General features: G+C 37.5%; 1 non-coding gene across 1 annotated transcript; it reads left to right on the top strand.

The window, feature by feature from the left end:
- The first annotated feature begins 15,501 nt into the window (after nt 1-15,501).
- On the top strand, nt 15,502-15,608 carry LOC131897278 (U6 spliceosomal RNA). The gene has a single exon (XR_009375632.1). It is a non-coding gene; the product is annotated as a U6 spliceosomal RNA (small nuclear RNA).
- The last annotated feature ends 6,376 nt before the right edge of the window (nt 15,609-21,984 follow it).

Raw genomic sequence — 21,984 nt, 5'->3', positions numbered from 1 at the left:
TCACCAACAAAATAGATTCTTGTACTAGTTACTAGAGGCTGACATTGAAGCTCCAGGAAAAAGAAAGGTGAGGGATATTTAAAGAAAACTCAAAACAATTTGGAATTGAGAAGTACACGAGGTCAGTCAGACGAGAACAATTTGAGGCAATTCCTGGGAGCTAAAAATACACATTACCATTAATAACACATTAATGGAGGCATCACATTCTCCCTCAGATTTTCCACTAAATGTTTACACAAGAATATTTTTTTCTGTGGATTCACCTTCATCTGACTATATCACCAAATATAGTGTAGGAAAGTTTACCTAAACAATGCTCCATGTTCTGGGTGTTTCTTTTTTTTGGTCTATAAGAGTGGAACCATTCACACTTTTTACTAAGCATATTATATTCTACGCACATTTGCATTTTTCCTCTTTGAAGTTTATGCATTCACCTCTCTATCCTCAAACCCTTGCAAAGGTATGATCTGTGAATTAGCTCAATCATTCATCACTATTAAAAGTGTCCTCTTACTTAATTCTCTTAGACTCTGGATTCTACCCAAAGTATTAACACAGGGCTCTATAGAAGAGGATAATGATCACTATTCTTTTCTTTTCTTTTTTTCTTTTATTTTATAATTTAATTTAATTTTACATATCAGCCACGGATTCCCCTGTCCTCCCTCCTCCCCCCCCCAATCCACCCTCCATTCCCATGTCCTCCAGGGCAAGGACTCCCCTGGGGACTCAGCTCAGCCTGGTAGATTCAGCTGAGGCAGGTCTAGTCAACTCCTCCCTTCACCCAGGCTGAGCAAAGTGTCCCAGTATAGGCCCCAGGCTCCAAAAAGCCAGCTCATGCACTAAGGACAGGTCCCAGTCCTACTACCTGGGGGCCTCCAAAACAGTTCAAGCTAATCAACTGTCTCATTTATCCAGAGGACCTGATCCAGTTAGGGGCTCCTCAGCTATTATTCATAGTTCATATGTTTTCACTAGTTTGGCTATTTGTCCCTGTGCTTTTTCCAATCATGGTCTCAGCATTTCACACTCATACAATCCCTCCTCTTTCTTGCCAATTGGATCACTGTTATTTTCTATGAAAGTAATATTTATCATCGAAAAATATCGATAAAGCTCCCCAGTTAAAAAAAAAAAACAAAAACAAAAAAACACTTCTACATGTTTGCAGAATGTCTTTATATTTGTGTTCTAATCTTGCTGGATGCAATTACAAATTACACAAAGGTTTCTCCTACATTGTGACAATAACTAGATGGTTGGAGTTTTCACTGTGTCCAAAATACTATTAAGAACTGGAGATAGCGACATTAATAAGATACATTCTGTACAACTGAAACACTGAATATTGCATAGCTAAGATAAGCTAGTGAATAACTATGAGTGGTGAGTATGAGGGAGTGTTATATGAAAGAGTCAGTGAGATGCCTCTCCAGGTAAAATCACTTGCCTCTGAAGCATGAGAGTCTGAATTTGAGTCTCAAAACCAATGGTGGATGGTGAGAGTTCCCCTTGACCTTTACACATATACTGTGGCATACATAAGCTTGCATGCATGGGTACACACACATATGCACACAAAATCACACACATGTTACACAAACACATACAAAACACACAAAAAATAATTAATTGAAGACAGTTGTTGAAACCAAATAAAAACAGAAGCACAGATCCCATATGAACTTTGAGTGAACAGGAGTTGACTTCATAGAGAAACCACTGTGGGATAAAACGAGGCTCATTAAGGGAATAAGATGGAAAGAGGAATATTTACAAAACACAAACTCATGAACTTAGCGTGTGCTTTCAACAAAGTACTTGCTTTGTGCTGCTGATATTTAATGGGAAATTAAAGGGAGGCTATGCATATTAATTAGATGATAACTACAATCTCCATAATCTGAGCATAAAGAATACTGTCCAAATGAAGAGTTCACGGGACTAATGGTCATGCTAGGGGACTTCATTTAAGATTGTCACACTCAGAGAACCACTGGCATGAGCTCCTGGAAAGATAGGGCAGGCATTTTGGTGAGATGGATCAATAGGATGCATAGACAAGGCTAAGTTGTTCATGAGTTGCTTGTTTTTGTTTTGTTTGTTTATTTTTTAAATTAAGCCATCTTGGTTCATTCTGACCAAAGTTAGGTTCCTGTCATCCCATTGAGATGAGAGTGGATGAGCTTCTTAAAAGATTTACATCTCAGCCGAGGCGGTGGTGGCACACGCCTTTAATCCCAGCACTCGGGAGGCAGAGCCAGGCGGATCTCTGTGAGTTCGAGGCCAGCCTGGGCTACCAAGTGAGTCCCAGGAAAGGCGCAAAGCTACACAGAGAAACCCTGTCTCGGAAAAAAAAAAAAAAAAAAAAATTTACATCTCAAAGAATAAAGAAGAATTTACAATGAGAGGATTACTTAAGTCATCAATCTGAAGTCTAAGAAAGGACCAGCAAGTTCTAGTGACTGGAAAAGCCCATCTGATGTTAAGTCAAATGGGGTAGAAGGAGCGGCTTGCAGATCTCTTGGCATCAAATATAATAAGGTCTCCACCATATACTACTTGAGTATATAGTAAGCACACTCATGGTGTGGTCAGGCATTTATGAAGTCTTTTCTCTGTCATTTGTCTGTCAAAACTGCATGGAACTGAAAGTATGATGACGAATTGTGAAGAGGAAGAAGCATTCCAGATGAAGGCAATAGTATTAAGAAATGGTGAATAGGGATGAAACTAGAAAGACAGAGTGTCCAAGATCATTCCTTTAGGTTTCTTTCTTCACAGTCCACTCAAAAGAAAATTCTTGCACATTGCATCGTACTGAATTCACACTATAACTCACACCAAACATCAACTCCCTATTCAGACTACACAACATGCTGAACATCACCTGTTCACTTCCTAATGTTCACAATAACTCTATGAAATAAGAATAATTAACCCTATTTTCTTAAGGGAGAACTCTTTCCAAGCAGCAGTAAATGGCTTGTGTTCTGTTATTAGTTGTAGTATTTTTAGATGTCTGTTCATTTTCTAACTAGAGAGAAAGAAAAGGTGTGGATTTGAGTAGTTGGGGGAGGGGAGAGGATATGAGGGGAGTTTGGTGGAAGGGAAACTGTAATCAGAATATGCTGCATGAGAGAAAACCTATTTTCAATTTTTAAAATACAACTTAAAAAAAAAAAAAACAGCTTGTAGGAAGTCCCACAGCTGGTAATTGACACAGCAACATTCAAGGCTTACTCCTACAATAGATTTAAAGTTGGCATTCCTTCCGTATATACACTGTTTCCACACAAAATTATTTGTTACACTATGTTGTTTTGGCCCAGTGTACTGTTTTATTTCATAGTATTTATTTCAAATGATTCTCCGACGTAGTTTTGCACTTCATATCCCTATAACATGCAAGAAGAGTAAGATATCCATGACTTCAGAAAGCTCACAACATGTCTGAGGTCATGCTGTCCCTCATTTCTGAGAATCTCTGCAATTAGTACTGCCTGCAGCACTCCTGCAGGCATTTAATTCCAACATGAAATCCCTATCAAATCGGATTTTGTTCCTGAGTGAGACAAGGAAAACCTAACACTAAAGCAAACCAATCATTCCAATCATTTGAAAATTGACCAAGCATTCAGTAATAAGGACCAGAAACAACGTATAAAAATAGATGAAGTGCTGCCTGAGCTTTCTGGGGAGGGATTTTTTTCTGTCCCTGTAGCCATTTCCTCTGCCCTTTGATCCTTCCCAAATCAGTCTCCTTTTGTCCGACAAAGACACCCGGTTGATTACCTTTTTGTATTTCAGCTTTCAGACTCATTGCTGAGGCCAGGAGTAATTGTGCATCCAACATCAGTGTGAAAAACCATGATCGGGCAAAAGTAATTGTAGCTTTTCATTCCCTGGCAAACAAGCTTTAAAGAAACAAGAGAAAATTTCATGTCAGCCCTAAACAGCTTTCCTTTTTGTCCTTAAAACATTTATCAATGTTTAATTTTTGAAGAGCAACATAGCTGTAATGCTGGTGGGGATAATAACAGCAGGAGAAAAGAACACCAGGAGGAATAAAACAAAGAAATACCAATGACAGTGTCTATCATGTTAACAATGAATGAGATTCTGCAGCTAAATTACCAGGAAATTTGAGACCCCATTGTTATCAACAAGGCTGAAATCCAGCTGGCCTGAGGTTGCCATGGAAGGGACAGGGACTAATCATCTGGTCAAAGCTCCACTGATAATGGGCTCTGGGATATCATCCCTTGGCTTCCTGTGCTGGAATTGTTTGTCTTGTTGAAACTATTTTTTGAATCAGGGAACCTGGAAGGTTCATGCAGCCACCTGAAGTGGCAGGACAAAGAGATTATGCCAGGAACTGTGAATGTACAATCATTCTCACAGCAAGCATTAATCTCATGTAAAGCAAGGGAGCAAGAAGTATGTGTTCAGTTCTAATAGGTGATCTTGGCTCCTATAAATAATTTCAATACCAAATCAATGAGAATTCCTTAGTGGGCTAGGAATGTGGCTTGGGAATCACATGAAACAAATAAACTAATAAAGAAAAAGTCACAGCTTTATTTTATTAAAAACTTTATAATGTGCCTTGAATTATTAATTATATATTTCCACTACTTCACATCAAGAAATATTATTAGATGATATATTCTAGAATGTCAAATATTGTTCATCCTTTTACTTGTCTATTTATAATTATGAAATAAGCAAATTCAAACCATAGAGTCTGGCCCTAGGGAAGGAAATATGTATTGTAGTTAATTTCAAGTGTCAGGTTCACAGAGTTTAGGGCTGCCCAGACAGCTGGGAAGCGTTATCTCTGGGTGTATCTATAAAGTTCTTTACAAGAGAAATAATATTTGAATGAGCTGACTAGCCAGAAAGATAAACTTCAGCAATGTAGAGGATCAGCCAGTCCAGTGAGACTCCAGGTAGAAAAGAGGCAGAGAAAGGACAGAGCTGTTCTTGGAGGGTGAGGATACCTACTTTCTCCCAGTTCTCAGGCTTCTATCCCTAGACTGGATTACACTGTTAATGATTCAGGATCTCAGAATTTGGGGCTTAGCCTGAAATCGTTCTCCTGGTTTCTCTAGACTTCCAGCTACCAGAAAACAGATCATGGACTTCCTGAATCTTGATGACCATATGAGCAAATCTTGCATGCATGCTAAACACCATGTATGCAGTCTTGATATGACAGTATGCCTCTCTCTATGTATAGTCAATAGATTCTTCAGTCTTCACTAGCCTAGATAACTGTACAACTACTGAAATTACTCACCTATTCTTTACCTTCTCTAACCACTCAGAATTTTTCAGCTAGTTTATTTGGACATGGCTTTGGAATAAAGGTAAATTCTTCTGCTGTGGGATGTTCTGTATGGCAAATGTGTTGCTAATTAGTCAATAAATAAAACACTGATTGGCCATTGGCTAGGCAGGAAGTGTAGGCGGGACAAGGAGGAGAATAAAGCTGGGAAGTGGAAGGCTGAGTCAGAGAGACACTGCCAGCCTCCAGGATGACAAACAGCATGTGAAAATGCCGGTAAGCCAAGAGCCATGTGGCAAGGTATAGATTAATGGAAATGGATTAATTTAAGCTATAAGAACAGTTAGCAAGAAGCCTGCCACGACCATACAGTTTGTAACCAATATAAGTCTCTGTGTTTACTTGGTTGGGTCTGAGTGGCTGTGGGACTGGCAGGTGAGAGAGATTTGTCCTGACTGTGGGCCAGGCAGGAAAACTCTAGCTACATTCTTCTATCCCTTGAACATGCCTAACATGCTATACTGTGGTCACCATCCTGAATGTGATGTATCTTTTGTCATTTGATGTTTTGGTTTGGTTTTTGATGCATTGCTTCAGTTCCCTGTCAGCTAGTCTGTTACCTCTCTTGTCTCACTTCTTCTAGTTTGTATTCAACTTAGCCTCCAGAGGCTAATTTGAATTTCCTTAATTCAAATTAGGAATTTCCTTAGCCTGCAACCCAACTATGCTGCTTCCATCATGGCTAGTCATCTTAGCTAGCATGTTTAGAGTGTCTGGAGAAAATTACACTATCTTCTTCGCATAGCTCTCCATAACCCCTTTATCAGTCACTATTATCCAATGTAACCAGCATTCTTACTGTTTCTCAAACAAACTTTTAACACCTTTTCCTCAGTCCCATGCGTTTTGATGCCATGACTTTTAAATTACCTGCATTTTCTTTCTCCTTTTCTTTATGACTATTGTCATACATAGCTTAGCTGGTGGGGCTCATGTTGAATACTTAATATAAAATACTTACCTATCCTTGTCCCTTTGAGCCCCTTCCTACTGGCACTGTTTTATGTCTTCATTTTATTTACTACAATATGTATATATAAATGTATCTACATATATATATATATATATATATATATATATATGGATAGATTTATTGTATATCTCCCTATTATAAAATGTTATATCCTCTGAAGATAGTGATTTTTAAAAATACTATAATAATTTTAGAATTTGAAGTGCAGGATATCTAAAAGTATGAAATAGTTTGGACCCTCCATAAATGATGAAGGTTTCTTTGTATAAGAATGGCATGGAAAAGAATTATCTCTGCTGTCATTGAGCCAGGATTTAGTAGGAGAAAGGTATATGTTATTTTTCATAAGCCTGCACATACAGTTGAGTCACTGTAGGTAGTTTCTGTATACCACTCTTACATATGGAAGTATGTACATATACGGAGGTAAAATTTAAACATTATTTGAGTCTCTATTTAATGAACTATATTAAGTAGAAATAAGAATACTTGCCATAAGTCATCTAAAGGGTAATTTTTATATTCACACCCAGGTGTGTGTTAGAGTAAATAGTTAATTTTAACATCTTTCATAAACTCTAGCTCAAGCAAAAAAATCTCAAGGAATTAAAGTTTTACAACAGTAACATTTATGGTCTTTCAAATTAAATTTCAGTCTCTTTCATTCATCAGACTTTACATGCCTCAGATGCTTTTATGAGTGTCACTAGGGGCTTTTACATGAATCTAGATTAAGAAACAAAAATACATGAATTTAAAAAGATTCAAAGTTTGATGATGGGCCCAAGTGGGAATATTTATCTGTTAAAATTCACATCTTGATATAGACAAGGATGTCTTTCCAGAGCTCTAGGTACATACCCTGGAAAAGATAAAGAGAAATTAGAAGGAAGGAGGTTGGCTGATGCCATGAATTAGCTCAAAAGATCACCAAAACTGTGTGTAGACTTTGAGAAATTCTCTCATAGTGCAAAGAGAAAGGAAACAATCTGTAATATCATTTGGTTTCCAAAGTATGAAGACAGACAGAGAGGGGTGGAACACTCGTCTTTAAGAATATATAGTGAAATGTAGGCCATGTGTATTCTAGGTTTTTCTGAGGGACTTTTAGAAGTATAAAAGTAAGATTAATTCAATCTTCCTCTTATGTTTTTTCCCTAGTAATGTTTAGTTATTGTAGTAAAAAGAGATAGAGTTTGTTATCATATGTAAGTGAGAATTTTTGTGAAGACAGAGGACAGAGTTAAATGTACTAGAATAGGAGATGTTAGAGACATTTGAATGGTGAGCCCTAAGATTCAAACAGACCATGAAGCAACTCAGAGCAGACATGGGAAAATCAGAGTATTGGGGGTGGGACAGGTTATGTTGGAGCTGCAGTCCTTCAGCAAGGAAACTGTGAGGGTAATGATGGCCACATCTTTTCAATCCAGTCTACTTTGAAATGCTGTCCCGTTGAGTACTTATGACAATCAAAATACTATTGTACTCAACATAAAAGAAGCAACTACCCATTCCCCATTAGGAGCAGTGCAGCACCAGAGCCTCTCCATTCCCTGAATGGTCTGACAGCATCTTAATCTGCTTGATTCTATTGCTGGCATGGAATCCTGTGGAGTTAATGGTCCAGTCTTTCCTCTTGCCACTTACTGTTGGCATGACATCACATAAGCCACCAATGGGGGCAGATAGACCCTGGGACATGTTTTAGCTAAAATCTCAGTGCAGAATGAAGAGGAGGAAATGCATTTCAATTATTAAATGCCAACTACACACTGGACTTAATGGTAGAAACACATTATTTCAGGGATATATAAAATATATAACTGCAAGATAGATATTATATGTGCACAAATATATTGTAAATTATATGTAACACACATTCAAAAGTATTTTGTGCATAATAAGATGGGTGGATATTATTATATTTACAAATCTCTAAGGAATTTATTTTGTTTACTCACTAGAGGATATATTGAATTCTATGTTCTTTGCTACTGTTTCAGAAGAAAAAAATATGAAAGGCAAGAGTGTTCGCTATCATATTTGGTGTTCAGTTTTTAAAATTTAAATTAGAATTACACTTTGAGTCTCTGCGTGGTAGAGCAAATAACAAACAAAAAAGAGGTCTAATGAAAAGTTTAGTGGTGTAATGTTTAAACTCACTACTGTCTACTCCCAAGCTTAGAAATAAAATACCCTAATGGAGTAGATGGCAGTATATAATCCCTTCCTGAGATTCATTACATCTTGCCTCTCGGAGAGGACAGCTGGTGGATAGAAAATGGAAGCATTTTAGGAGCAGATTTGTCAGCTCATAAGATAGCATTATTTACTTTAAAACTTGCACTAAGAACACAGCCACAGAGAATTGTCAATGAACAGTTCATTGAGTTGCAAAAGAGATTGTCAACAATTTGCTAATATTTAAATGAAGAGATTATCCTGCAAGTAATTATAGGAACAGACTCATTAAAGAATATTTTATCTGCAGAGTTGAAAGTTAGCATACAATAATGAGATTTGCTTGTAGACTGGGGAAAATATTAAAGAAAACACAAAACAATAATGTGAGTGATGTTTTTTAATGGGAGTAAAAAATAGAACATTTTTCTTTGCTTTAAAAAATAGGAAAAATGCATTGTGTGTGTTTCCTAGTATTTCTTACAATTAATTAATGGTGATAATCAAAAGTTGACCCATCTTATTTATGACATTGTTTTGCTGCAAAGGAGAGGACTGAGTACCCTAACTGTAGTATAGAGTCATTTCTGAGAAGGGATGTCATGTGTGTCCTTATGTCAACATCAATGGTTTCCAGAGTGTTCCTAGCAATGTTCAGAGAATGATGAATGGCAATATTTGGGGAATCTGCGTATTTTACGTATATTCCTCTGATATTTCCAATACATTAAAAAGGGCTGGTTCTATCTATGCTCTATTGCAGTCAACAAACATACAGATGAATTCAAGAAACCAAGCCTCATCTCAGTTGGCAACACGTGTATGTATCTATCTATTCATCCATTGGTTTGTTCACTTTGACAGAAACGTTCACACTGTGGAAACCTTTTTTGCATATGATGGATAAGAATGAACCATACTGTATTGCAATTTTCCCTTAAGTTGTGATGAACCCATTGTGATGGGTCCATCTCACATAACTTAGCCTTGAATGATAAATTGTAATGCAAAATAAAACACAGCATGCCTGACTAGGGATTGCCATGAACTTATCCATCACAGAGTCATAGAAACACTCAGTCATTGGAAGATAAACTGGTACTAATTTGTTTCAGAGTCAATTTTGCAAAGATGGGGTGATCAGAGAATGATTGGAGAGGGGAAAATGTAATCAGAATATATCATATAAAAATTTTTTTCACTTTAAAAACAAAACCTCTTCTCCACAGATACTTGCTCAGCAAAGGTCTTTGCTCCTCTACTTGCAATAGCTAGTAGAAACAGATGGAAACAAATTAAATGTTCTTCAGCAGATGAATGTGCAATGAAAATGTAGCACTTACACACAATGAAATACTATTCAGATTTAAGAAAAAATAAAATAATAAACTTTACAGGTAAATAAATGAACTAGGATAGACTACATTGAGTGAATTAACCTATACCCAGAAAAATACTGCATGTTCTCTCTTATTAAAGGGTCCTAACTCCAAAACTTCAGATGTGAATATGTAACATGTAATAAGAAAAAGAAAGTTATAGGACACATAGTGGGAGCATTAGAGGAAACATAACAGGATGCAGGAGACATGAAGGGAAAGTTGGAAAAATAGACAGTGGGACTTGATTTAGGGAGAAGAGAAGGAGGTTAATACAGAAGGGGAGAGAAGAAAGATAGTTAAATAAGGTTGTTTGATAAATCCTAAAGGAATCATTTTATATTAATATAAAAATCACATCCTATTGACAGTGGTGGCCATCAGGTCTATGTCAAGAGACCTATTTCATGTACTGGGATATGTTCAGTGCACAATGAAGAAAATCATAAAGAATAGAAGAAAAGCAGGCAGTTTGGGATTTAGTCTTTGTCATAAGTCACTTTACTTCTGACTTTTATACTTGGAGGTAATAGGATCTTATAGATAGAGTGAGGGTTTGAAAAACCACAAACAATAAACAATGCCAGAAAACCCTATGGAGATGATCGTCTAAGTTGTCCTTTACCCTGCCATGTGGAAGAGAGAACTGACACTTGCTGCCTGGGCATAGGGGCCACTGAGGAGTTTTGAGCTTAGGAATTAAATCCCCTTGCTCACTTATATCTTGGTGACAATCAGTGACATCAGAAGAGAAAAGACTTTTCAGAGTCCCTTCACACTAGATGTGGTCTATTAACATCTGTCAGAAAATCAATTGAACAATATTAAGACAATGTTTGCATGCCATTTTTTAGTGCTTTTGTGTGTTCATTTGTTTTTCCTTAGTTATCGATTATAACAAAATAAATGTATAGAATAGAATTCAGATAGAATATATTTCTCACATCAAGAAGAGTTTCTATTTTGTGAAGTAGTGTGCTAGTCAGGGTTGTAAGGAGAAACACAATGAATTATCTCTCTCTTTTCATCAACATCCTTACAGAGGCCAGGAAATCAAACAAGGTGGAGGAATTGGGGAGGCTACCGGTGGATTCTGATATCTAAGATCAGGAGAAAATTGATGTCATGATCAGGAGACACAGAGACAGAGAGAGAGAGAGAGAGAGAGAGAGAGAGAGAGAGAGAGAGAGACTTTCTTTTCTTTTCCATTGATTGAATTGGTCTGTGTTGCACAGTGGGGAAAAAAGGAGAATACACTGCTTATTGAGTCGTCTGATTTAAGAAAAATTCTCTGCTGGAAGCATGTTCAAAGACAGATCCGGAAATAGCACTTAAAACCCTAATCCAGTCAAATTGATACCTAAAATTAGCCACTGCATGAATGTGCACATTTTAGAATGATGTAAGGAAATGTCTGGCAGTAGAAATTCCATGAGGACTGCAGTATAAGCATGCAGAATAAGAGGGTGAAGGCATCATTGCTATATAACTGAATGTACTCCCTTTATGGAACTCTAAAAAAAAAAAGTCTAATAAAATAGCCTGTACCAACAGCTCAACACTTCTCTCAAACCAGGGTCAGTTCTTTCTTTAGTTTGTTTTGTTTTTTTTCCTTTCCTTTCACTGAAATTTTTTTCTCATATACTATATCTTGATTACAGTTCCCCAACTATCTCTACCAACAGCTCAATACTTCCCTCAAACCAGGGTTAGCTATTTCTTTAGTTTGTTTTTTCCTTTTACTGAATTTTTTTTCTCACACAATATATCTTGATTACACTTTCCCAACTATCTCTTCTCCTTCCAACTCCTCCTCACCTCACCTTTCATCTGGGTACACATCCCTTTCTCTTTCATGTTAGAAAACAAACTGGCTTCTATGAGATAATAATAAAATACAATATAATAAGATAAAACAAAAAAACTAGCACAGCTGAAATGAACAAAACAAAAAAAAAAGGAAGTAAGAAACTAAGTGAAGGTACAAGAAATATGCCCACTAGTTAGCACACACAGGAATCCCACAAAAACACTAAATTGGAAGCCATAACATATACACAAAGGGCCTGGAAAGTAACGAGAAAAGATATAAATAGAAATAATAAGATAGCTTTGTTTGTTTGTTTTTTTGAGGAAGAGGCCTAGCATGACAATATGAGGCAAGAAATATACAAAGATACTATTGAGGTCATTTTATCTTGTTCATCTATTCCTGGTCGTGCATTCTACCCATAAGAGTAGTTTGTTTCCCCAGTGAGACTCCCTTGAAAGAAACTAAATTCCTTTTTGTAAGTGATTATCAATTGGAGATTGTTTCTGGGTTAGGGTTGGGAGCATTTGTAAACTTTTCCTTCAGTCCTAGGACACCAACTGATATAAAACTAGAAAGGCCCTATGCATGCTGTCTCAGTCTCTGTGAATGCATATGTGCATTGATGGTGTTGTTTTAGAAGGCCTTGTTTTCTTGCTTTCCTCCATCTTCTCTGGCTCTTATACTTTCTCTGTTGCGTAGCAAGATTTGGTAGAGAAAAGACTATGTACCTCACTAACATGATGTAGAGTTTACCAGGTTATCATGTGTGAACTGTGGAGAAATGTAGAATTACAATGACATCCCAGGGGGATTAAGATTCTACACACGTTATCAAATATCCTGGCACATTCTTCTTGACCAATGGTCACATTTAGCAATGTGGATTGAGATGGGGACTCTTCAGCAAAACAAATCAACATATTTATTTTTCTCCTGCTCCTTTTCAACCTATTAGGTCACACCAGGTCTGAGTTTAGCAGCAGACCTCACTAAAGACCTACAACTGAATCTCTAGGGAAAGATGCTTTTACTATGATGTATTAGTCAGCTAAACAATAGAGCAGAGGCTATTCTCAACAAAGAACCCATTTTTTACCTCTCATTCTTAAGATGTAAGCCACAGATAACAGTCCTCTCCCACACATGCACACACATTATACAAATAAAAACCTATTAAAAATAAAATTGAAGAGACCACTCAGTGGTTAAAAGCATGTGATGCTCTTGCAGAGAGTATCTGTATTTGATCCCGAGCACCCACATTGGGCATTGCAACCACCTGTTACCACAGTCCAAGGAGATCTGACAAGCCTGTCTGACTTTTGATGGTAGTGAATACATGTGTTATACACATACACAAGCAGACACATACACATAATCAAAAATGAAGTTTTGAGAATATAATAAAATATTAAATTTACCACTGAACCAAAAGCCGCACATTATTCCTATTGTTTGAGGCATGGGGATGGCCCAGAAGAAAAAGTAAGGTGACACTCTGTTGGTAAGTATGTCTAACATGCTAATCCTTGTCTCCTGAACATAAGGAATGGCAGGAAAGTACATGTCTAACACAAAGAAATTTCACTGATTTAATTACTATTCTCTCATATCCAATGATGATTATATGTTGTTAATTACCACAGCTGTGGTCCTATGAAGAAGATAAACAGAGCCTCATAGACTAACTCTGAGGTTAGTGAACAAGCTAGCAAATGAGGTGTTGACTTAATAATACTGGAAGATTAGATATTGAATAACAACTGTTCAACTATTGTCTTGAAGGCCAAAGGAAGAAAGGGATAGGCATTTTGTCCCACTTTGCCTAAAATAAGTACATTGTAGAAACTGAACCAGTCCCATGCAGTTCCAGGCCAGATGCAGTACTGAGATTTAGTTATAAGAAACTGAAAATGAGAAGATTTACAAGTGGAGGCAAAACAGGTGACACAAAGACCCAGTGGTAAACCTGTTCACAGTTACACTGAGCCCTCATACTGAGAGTCAACCTGAGACAAATCGTAATATAAACATAAATGGATAATGTTGACCCAAGACATCATTTCTACATAGAAATACTATCATAGTAGGAATAGGTCAACCCAATGGCAGTAGAAAGACCACTCAGATTATAATAAATGCCAGTGTATATTAGTCATATTTAAGGATATATACCACAGTGTAACCGAAAGACTCCAAGTTACCATCTCTAAATTCAAGGTTGTTGAAAGCTAATCTGATGTATATCATTGGCCTTGTCTCCAGCTGAAAGCAAGGTTTATTTGTGGTCCTGATACCTCTTCCGAAAATGTATTTAACTAATGCAGCAACCACCTAAAGTTTGCTCTTTTATGAAGACGATCACAACCAACAGACACATAGAAACCCACAGTTATTCAAAATTTGTCCTTATCATGCCATATCACATCCCATTCTCACAAATGTTTGGCCATGTACAATATTTTTGGACCAAGGACAGGGAGCGGCATTACCTAAGTGAGTATTTGCTACACAAAAAATTTAGTCTGTCTCTCCTGGTAAAACATTGTATTTTCCCAGTATCTACCTGTCTGTCTGTCTAATAAATTAGTAGGCATTAGACATGTGTGTATTGCTTGTTGATTGGCCTATAAGGCTGTGGGCAGAGTGAGATTGATTCTTAAATGCACAGAACTAACAGCTGTCTTGTATCACTTCATCAAGAATTACTCAGTTCTGCTTAACTGGTGAGCTAAACTTACTGACTCAGCTTAATCAAGCCTGATGAATCTATCCACATGTTGGTTTATTAGCTTATAATGAACTTGGTGTTTATATTAAGCAATAATGGACGTGCTGTTTCTATTAAGCAATGAGGACTTTTTTTTAGATCAAGTAGAACTTTATTTTACTAAAACCACATAAAAGACTGTATTATACACTTACTGTATTTCACTAAAATTTCTGTAAAGTTTTTATTCTCTCTATCTATCTGTCTCTGTCTCTCTCTGTCTGTCTCTCTGTCTCTCTCTGTCTCTCTCTGTCTCTCTCTGTCTCTCTGTCTCTCTGTCTCTGTGTGTGTGTGTGTGTGTGTGTGTGTGTGTGTGTGTGTATGTGTGTGTGTGTGTGTTGTGGGGGTGAGGATCTTAGAGCTCCATGAATGCTAGCCTCCAGTTTTAACACTAGGAACCAGGAAAGAAAAGCCTTTGGGAGGAGCACTTTATAGGAGATATATAGTTATAGATAAAATGAAAATAATGGGGTAGAATGCTGGGGTGGAAAAGATTAAGGAACCGGGGTCTAGGAATAAGGGGAAAGCAAGAGGAGAGGGGACAGCTAACCCAAAAAAGAGGTATGAAAAGCCATAAAGAAGCCTAATGTCTCACAAACCAACTTTAAAAATGTATATGTAAAGAAAGAAGAGAGGGAACACTGAGCGTTAATGGATTAAGAGAGATGAGAGTTCAGGGATGAGGAAGAATAGGGGGTTGTGAATGGGTTAACCAAATCTTAGGAACTATAAAATTATTGTGGGAAGCTAGCAGTTAATAGGGTAATTTCACAATGTAACTTTTAAAGAGTTCCAGTGGAATCTCCTCGAATGGGTTAACAATGTTACTCTCAAAGAATGGCTATTAAATAAAAATTAAAGTACAAGTCATGGGTTAATTTTTCATGCATTTACTCAGAAACAAGTCTCTAAAACAGCACAGACTACTGCCATTGTCTTGGTTATCTACCATTACTACACAGTAAGTCACCATTGCTGATACACTACCTATTTCAGCTGTAGGATATAGAAAAAACAATATTAAGTACTTGCTTCATCGGCACGTATACTAAAAAATTGTAATGATACAGAGAAGATTAGCATGACTCCTGGGCAAGGGTGACACACAAATTCTTGAAGTGTTCCATATTTTATTATGTTCTTTGTACTAAAAAATGAAGAAAGAAAGAAAGGAAGGAAGGAAGGAAGAAAGAAAGAAAGAAAGAAAGAAAGAAAGAAAGAAAGAAAGAAAGACCAATATTAAAATGAGTGCAAAACTTCCTTCCTCCTGGGTAGCTATCATAGTAGCCGAGGTGATGAGGGAGAAAAGGCAACAATGACCTTGTTCAGAGCTGGACCATGCATCCTGTAATACTGACCTGCTAAGCAAGGTCTGCTGACTGGTGCAATATTGGCATAACTGTTAGGGGGTAATTAACCACTCTCTGATTGGATCTGAGATTTGCTTCAGAGGAGGAATTCCATGGCTGGGGAGCTCATAGTCTTCCTGTAGAATTAATGATATTTTGCTAAGAAGAAATGCTATCAAATTGCCTTTTAAATACCTACGTTTACATCCATATTCCCGGGCTACTCTTAGCCTTTGCCTGAGAAGCTGTTTTGTTTATGTTGTTGTTGCATCGCACATCAGTCAATGGAGAAAATCCTAACTGCTCCAAGTGTTAAAAATAACAGATATATTACTCAGCCATAAATGAAACATCTTCATTAACTTTACCACCACTACCCCCAAGGATCAGGAAACATCATGGAAGGGTGGAGCAGGAGGAAAGAATGTAGGAGCTAGGAAATGGGGAAGAGCTCTGTGAAATGCTATCTTCTGACATGACATAACTCCCATACTCATGATCTCACAGCATCTGTGGCTATCTATGCAAGACCTATATAAGACCAAGGTAGCCAAAGTCCCAGCCTAGATGCTATGGATAATCTCCAGGCCCTACCACATATTGATGAGCTATTTGTAGTGGGTAGCTGTTCCAGATTTGACCTGGAAGTACTACCCCCATTGAGGCTTTGGTAACTGTCACAACTACAAGGCAGAGCTGAGACAGGAGCCCTGAAGACCCAAGATCCAGATGTGCCATTGCTCTTGGTTCCTGGATCCTGGATGCTGGAGGTAGACTGAGCAGAGTTCTGGGCCTGATATTGGTTGAAATATAAAGGCAACTCTACATAGTTAAAAGGGAGGTTTATTTTGTGGGGTAAATTACAAGTGAAGGGATAGGTTACCGTGTCTGGGAAAGGTGAAGCACAGTCCAGTGGTGTTCTCTGGAGAACTCTGATCAGTCTACCTCCAGCATCCAGGATCCAGGAACCAAGAGAGCCAGCACATTCAGATTTTGGGTCTTCAGGGCACCTGTCTCGGCTCTGCCCTGTAGGTGTGACAGTTATCAAAGCCTCAATGGGGGTAGTACTTCCAGGTCAAAGCTGGAACAGCTACCCACTACAGCTATTAGTAGTGGATAGTTGCTGAGGAGGCAGAATCATTATTTTCTAAGATTGTGGCCACTGGTTGAGTTTTTCATACTCCAGAGGATGGCTCTGGTGTACCAATGTGGGGCTCTCAAATTTCCATAAGGCCTAAACAGTTTGAAAAGGTCTTCTAAACACAGACACACACACACACACACACACACACACACAAAACCTGGAGCCAAAAACAGCTTCCTAGTAGTATCTCAAGCAAGCCATGAGCTACAGTATGGCTGGTTCACAGCATGTGGGCTTGAGCTACAGCAAGGTGGATTTCTACCGAGTTACACAGAGGGTACTCCAAGCCGTGCAGTGCACTGTGTGCCGTAGTTAGCTTTTGCTAATACAAAATAATGTATTGATGGAGGCATAGACCCACTGCTTCCAAGAGTTGGTGGTGTGCCCATGACTCCCAGAGATGGCAGTAAATATACTACCACCACCATATTGGGAAGCTGAAATGGCAAAGTCAGCAGCCAAGGCTGCTACTTCAGTATTAGCCACTGTGGTTTAAAGCAATAGATTCACAATAAGACAGATTCATATATTAAACCCTGAACAGTTTACAATATGTGTAAAATGTACGTAGGCTTGGAAGACAGAGGAAAAGACAGTTATATAAAGAAATAGATTTTAAAAAAGTCTTTAAAGAGAAATTAAAAGTAATACAAAAAATAAGTCACATAAAGATGGAAATCACACAGAGAGTCTGGATTGTGTTGTCTTTCAGATTTTTAACTGCAGAAAGACAATTGTGAAGGCTGCTGAGTTAAACCAATATGTATATTTTAAAGGTATCTTGGCTTCAAAATTTGGATCTAAAGATATGTTGCTTTGGAAAGGAGGCTCTGCTTTTGTTTCCACAGGAAGCAAGAGGCTATGGATTTTTTCTAGGTTAAGATGGATCAGATTTGATCAAGCCAGACCTCCTGAACCTTAACAGATGGTACCTGTCAACAAAGGTTATAGCCAGTCTTCCCAAGACTTGAACATTATCTCAAATTTGCTCAGGATAGTCCTAAGATTGCCAGCACCCTCAACCAGAAGGAAGTAGTATTAGAAGCTATGCCCAAATTCCCAAAATATTGTTTATGAATGTATATTTTTATTTAAAGGGAGTTGATTATAAATATAATCTCTTTCTAAAGAAGAAAAGGGGACAATATAGATATGATAGGATAAAAGGGTAGATTATTGAACCTATATTTAAAGAGCAACAACTTATTTAAAATGTTTTATATTCCTATGGATTTTAGTTTATTGATACAAATTTAAAGTTGATTTTGTTACACTCTATGTATATTTCTACTCTTGTTTAAGGTATTATGTTATGCAATTTATTTAAAATTGTAATGTATAATTAAGAAATACAGATTAATAACTGGTCATCTATGATAATCAAACTTATAGTCATGTTAGTTAAGTTTTCTGGGCATATATAGATATATGTCAATTAGTTAGATAATCTTCAGACACTTCAAGGACCAGAATATGGCATTTAAAATGTTTTAAAACCTTAGATTTTCCTGGGCAATGAGACACGTCTGCTCCTGGCAACACTGATTTACTTCAATATAATTTTATTTTGCACAGGGTAGAGTTAATATGTAATAGCAAGCTCGCTGAGGAAATTTTCTCTTGAGCCTAATGCTTTTTTAACTTTTCCATGGATATAATAAAATAGCCATTGAAATATTAGTCAGACACCTGGCATATTGCTATGGTTCCAGACGAGAGAGAAGTAAGTTATTTGAGAAAGTCAGCTGAATGGACATATTGCTGTCAATTATTCATTTGCACATTTTAAATGGAGAGTACTTGCTGTATAGAACTGCTAAAAAGGAAATATATGTATGATGCACAGTTGCTTAGTGTGGGAGGTTTCCACACATAATCTATGGATACAATTAAGGATTTAGCTGTTTATCTAAGCTTGTAAGCAATATGCAACATGCAATAACATTGATGCATTCTATTTAGCATTTATTGCAGTTGTTATGCATATTCTTTTATTTTTCTTTTTAACGTGTTACAGGCCATTCACTCAGGAGAGCAAACTATGGCATTAGGTCTTTAACCTTTGTTTTCTAGCTCTGTTGTGTTCCCACACAGAAGGTCTAGATTGATTTTTACCTATTGTTCTATTCATCAACACATGACAGCTCAAGGCAGGAAACAATAGGAAGAGAAAATATCAAAAAACAATCAAACAATAGATCCAATTTTTGTTTTGCTGCAAACTTTCCCAAAGGAAGAAAGCAGAGAAGATGCCACTTTTGGCATGGTTAATGTTTGCCTTCCTAATTCATTCTTCTAGCATGATTCTCTCTGGTTCATTTTAGCCCTGATGGGATTCTCTATAATGGTCATTAAATTTCAAAGTACTGCACAATTAAGGATTATTTAACTATTAGACCATGTAATGCTACTCTGATTTATGCAAGGTTCATTAAAATCTTTTTCAGTTAAGATCTGAAGGGGATATGGAATGCATCAGATTTGAGAATTCAGATCAATTTAATGAGACTTTCCCTTTCTTGAATTTCAGCAATGTGCTATGATGGTGTTACATATTTCAGAGAATATACAGGGACATAAAAGGTTAGTAGTGATGTCAGAGGAGAAATTTAGTATTTAAATATGACAAAGGAGATTAAACATATAGCCAAGCAACGTGCACATATGTATACCAATAGCATAGTGAGAAAACAGAAAGGTTTGACTTAGAATGCATTAGACTAGTCATGTAAATGCTCTAGCTTTAAATTACACTGACTGAACTTTAGATTCTTTTTTTTTTACTGCTGGTTAACAAATTATCTGAAATGTAACATGTACCTAACACAACATGTATCCAATAAAACTTGTGGTGTGGGCTCTACAGGATTCTGTTTAGTTTTCCAAAAAAAAAAAAAAAACAAAAACAAAAACCCAGAGCAGAGGTCTTCTCTGGCCACACTTTTATCAATGAAGATTGGTGAAGGGAATCCTTCTGTGATCAGTCAAGGAATTGAAGTTGTTTGAGACTGAAGACTAGTTACTCTTCCCTTCCTGGCTGGACTGCAGAGCCCTTCTTCACAAGTCCTTACACATTGTTTCTCATTAAGTCACTCAAGCGCTGTGTAGTCATGGCAATTTTGGCCTCAGGTTCCTAGTGCATCAAACTTCCCTTTGCTCTTTGCTCTTCCTCACCTGGGGAACTTTTGATGCTTTCAGGGTTTTGTCTGTTTAGATTAGACCAACCTATGTATTCTTTCTGACTTAGTGGGAATTAATGAGCACTCTTTAATGAGAAAATCTTAATTATGGCTGTTAGCATGTTCAGTAGTAGCTGGCATATTTTTATACTGTAAGAAGCAAAGTAGCATCCTAGTGGTGAGGGGTTAAGTCTTTGGAGTTTTGCTTATGCAAGCTATAAAATAATATTAAGAAAAAAAATAACCCAGGGAATTTTTATGATTGATAACATGACATCATGTAGATAAAGGATTTACTAGCACACAGTAGTTTTAGCAGAATTATACTGGTGGCAGCCTCATTATTGTTGCCATAAGTATAATTATCATTATTAAATTTCAATCTGAAAGATTGGGGTAACTAGACATTCTGTTGCTGTTTTACGATATGTTTGCCCTTAGTCTGATGAGGTAACATGAAATCATGGAGAGGACCTGAGTTATTCCATACCATATATTAAAAAGTTTACAGTTAAGATACATATTTTATCAACAATTCTCGCTCATATAGACCCTCCTCTTTCTCGCTAATTGGACTCCCAGAGCTCCACCTGAGGCCTAGCCATGGATCTCTGCATCCAGATCCCTCAGTCGTTGGATGAGGTTTCTAGCATGACAATTAGGATGTTTGGCCATCCCATCACCAGAGAAGGTCAGTTCGGGCTGTGTCTCCACCATTGCCAGCAGTCTGTTGTGGGGTATCTTTGTGGATTTCTGTGGGCCTCTCTAGCACTTTGTTTCTTCCTATTCTCATGTGGTCTTCATTTACCATGGTCTCCTATTCCTTGTTCTCCCTCTCTGTTGTTGATCCAGCTGGGATCTCCCGCTCCCCCAAGCTCTCTTTCCCTTGACCCTCGCCTTTCATTACCCCCACTCATGTCCAGGCTGTTCATGTAGATCTCTTCCATTTCTCTGTCATTGGGCGATTCCCGTGTCTTTCTTGGGGTCCTGTTTTGCAGGTAGCCTGCCTGGTGATGTGAGTAGCAGTCCAGTCATCCTTGTTCCACATCTAGTATCTTCCTATGAGTGAGTACATACCATGTTTGTCTTTCTGAGTCTGGGTTACCTCACTCAGGATGATTTTTTCTAGATCCATCCATTTGTCTGCAAACCTCATGATGTCATTGTTTTTCTCTGCTGAGTAGTATTCCATTGTGTATATGTACCACATTTTATTTATCCATTCTTCAGTTGAAGGGCATCTAGGTGGTTTCCATGTTCTGGCTATTACAAATAATGCTGATATGAACATAGCTGAACAAGTGCTCTTGTGGTATGATTGAGCATTCTTGGGTATATGCCCAAGAGTGGTATAGCTGGAACTTGGGGGAGATGGATTCCCAATTTTCTAAGAAAGCACCATATTGATTTCCAAAGTGGTTGTACAAGCTTGCATTCCCACCAGCAGTGGAGGAGAGTTCCCCAAGCTCCACATCCTCTCCAGCATAAGGTGTCTTCAGTGTTTTTGATCTTAGCCATTCTGACAGGCATAAGGTTGTTGTTTTGATTTGCATTTCCCTGATGATTAGGGATGTTGAGCAATTTCTTAAATGTCTTTCAGCCATTTGAGTTTCCTCTGTTGAGAATTCTCTGTTTAGTTCTATATCCCATTTCTTAATTGGACTGTTGGGCATTTTGATGTCTAATGTCTTAAGTTCCTTATATATTCTGGATATTGGATAAAGCACAAGGACAAATAGCCAAATGAATGGAAACAAATGAACTATGAACCAATGGCTGAGGGGCCCCCAACTGGATCAGGCCCTCTGAATGGGTGAGATAGTTGATTGGCTTGATC

Source organism: Peromyscus eremicus, chromosome 20, assembly GCF_949786415.1.
Source record: "Peromyscus eremicus chromosome 20, PerEre_H2_v1, whole genome shotgun sequence".
NCBI classification, from domain to species: Eukaryota; Metazoa; Chordata; class Mammalia; order Rodentia; family Cricetidae; genus Peromyscus; species Peromyscus eremicus.
Note: the sequence above shows the minus strand (reverse complement) of the source record. Positions and strands in the feature narration are given on the sequence as shown.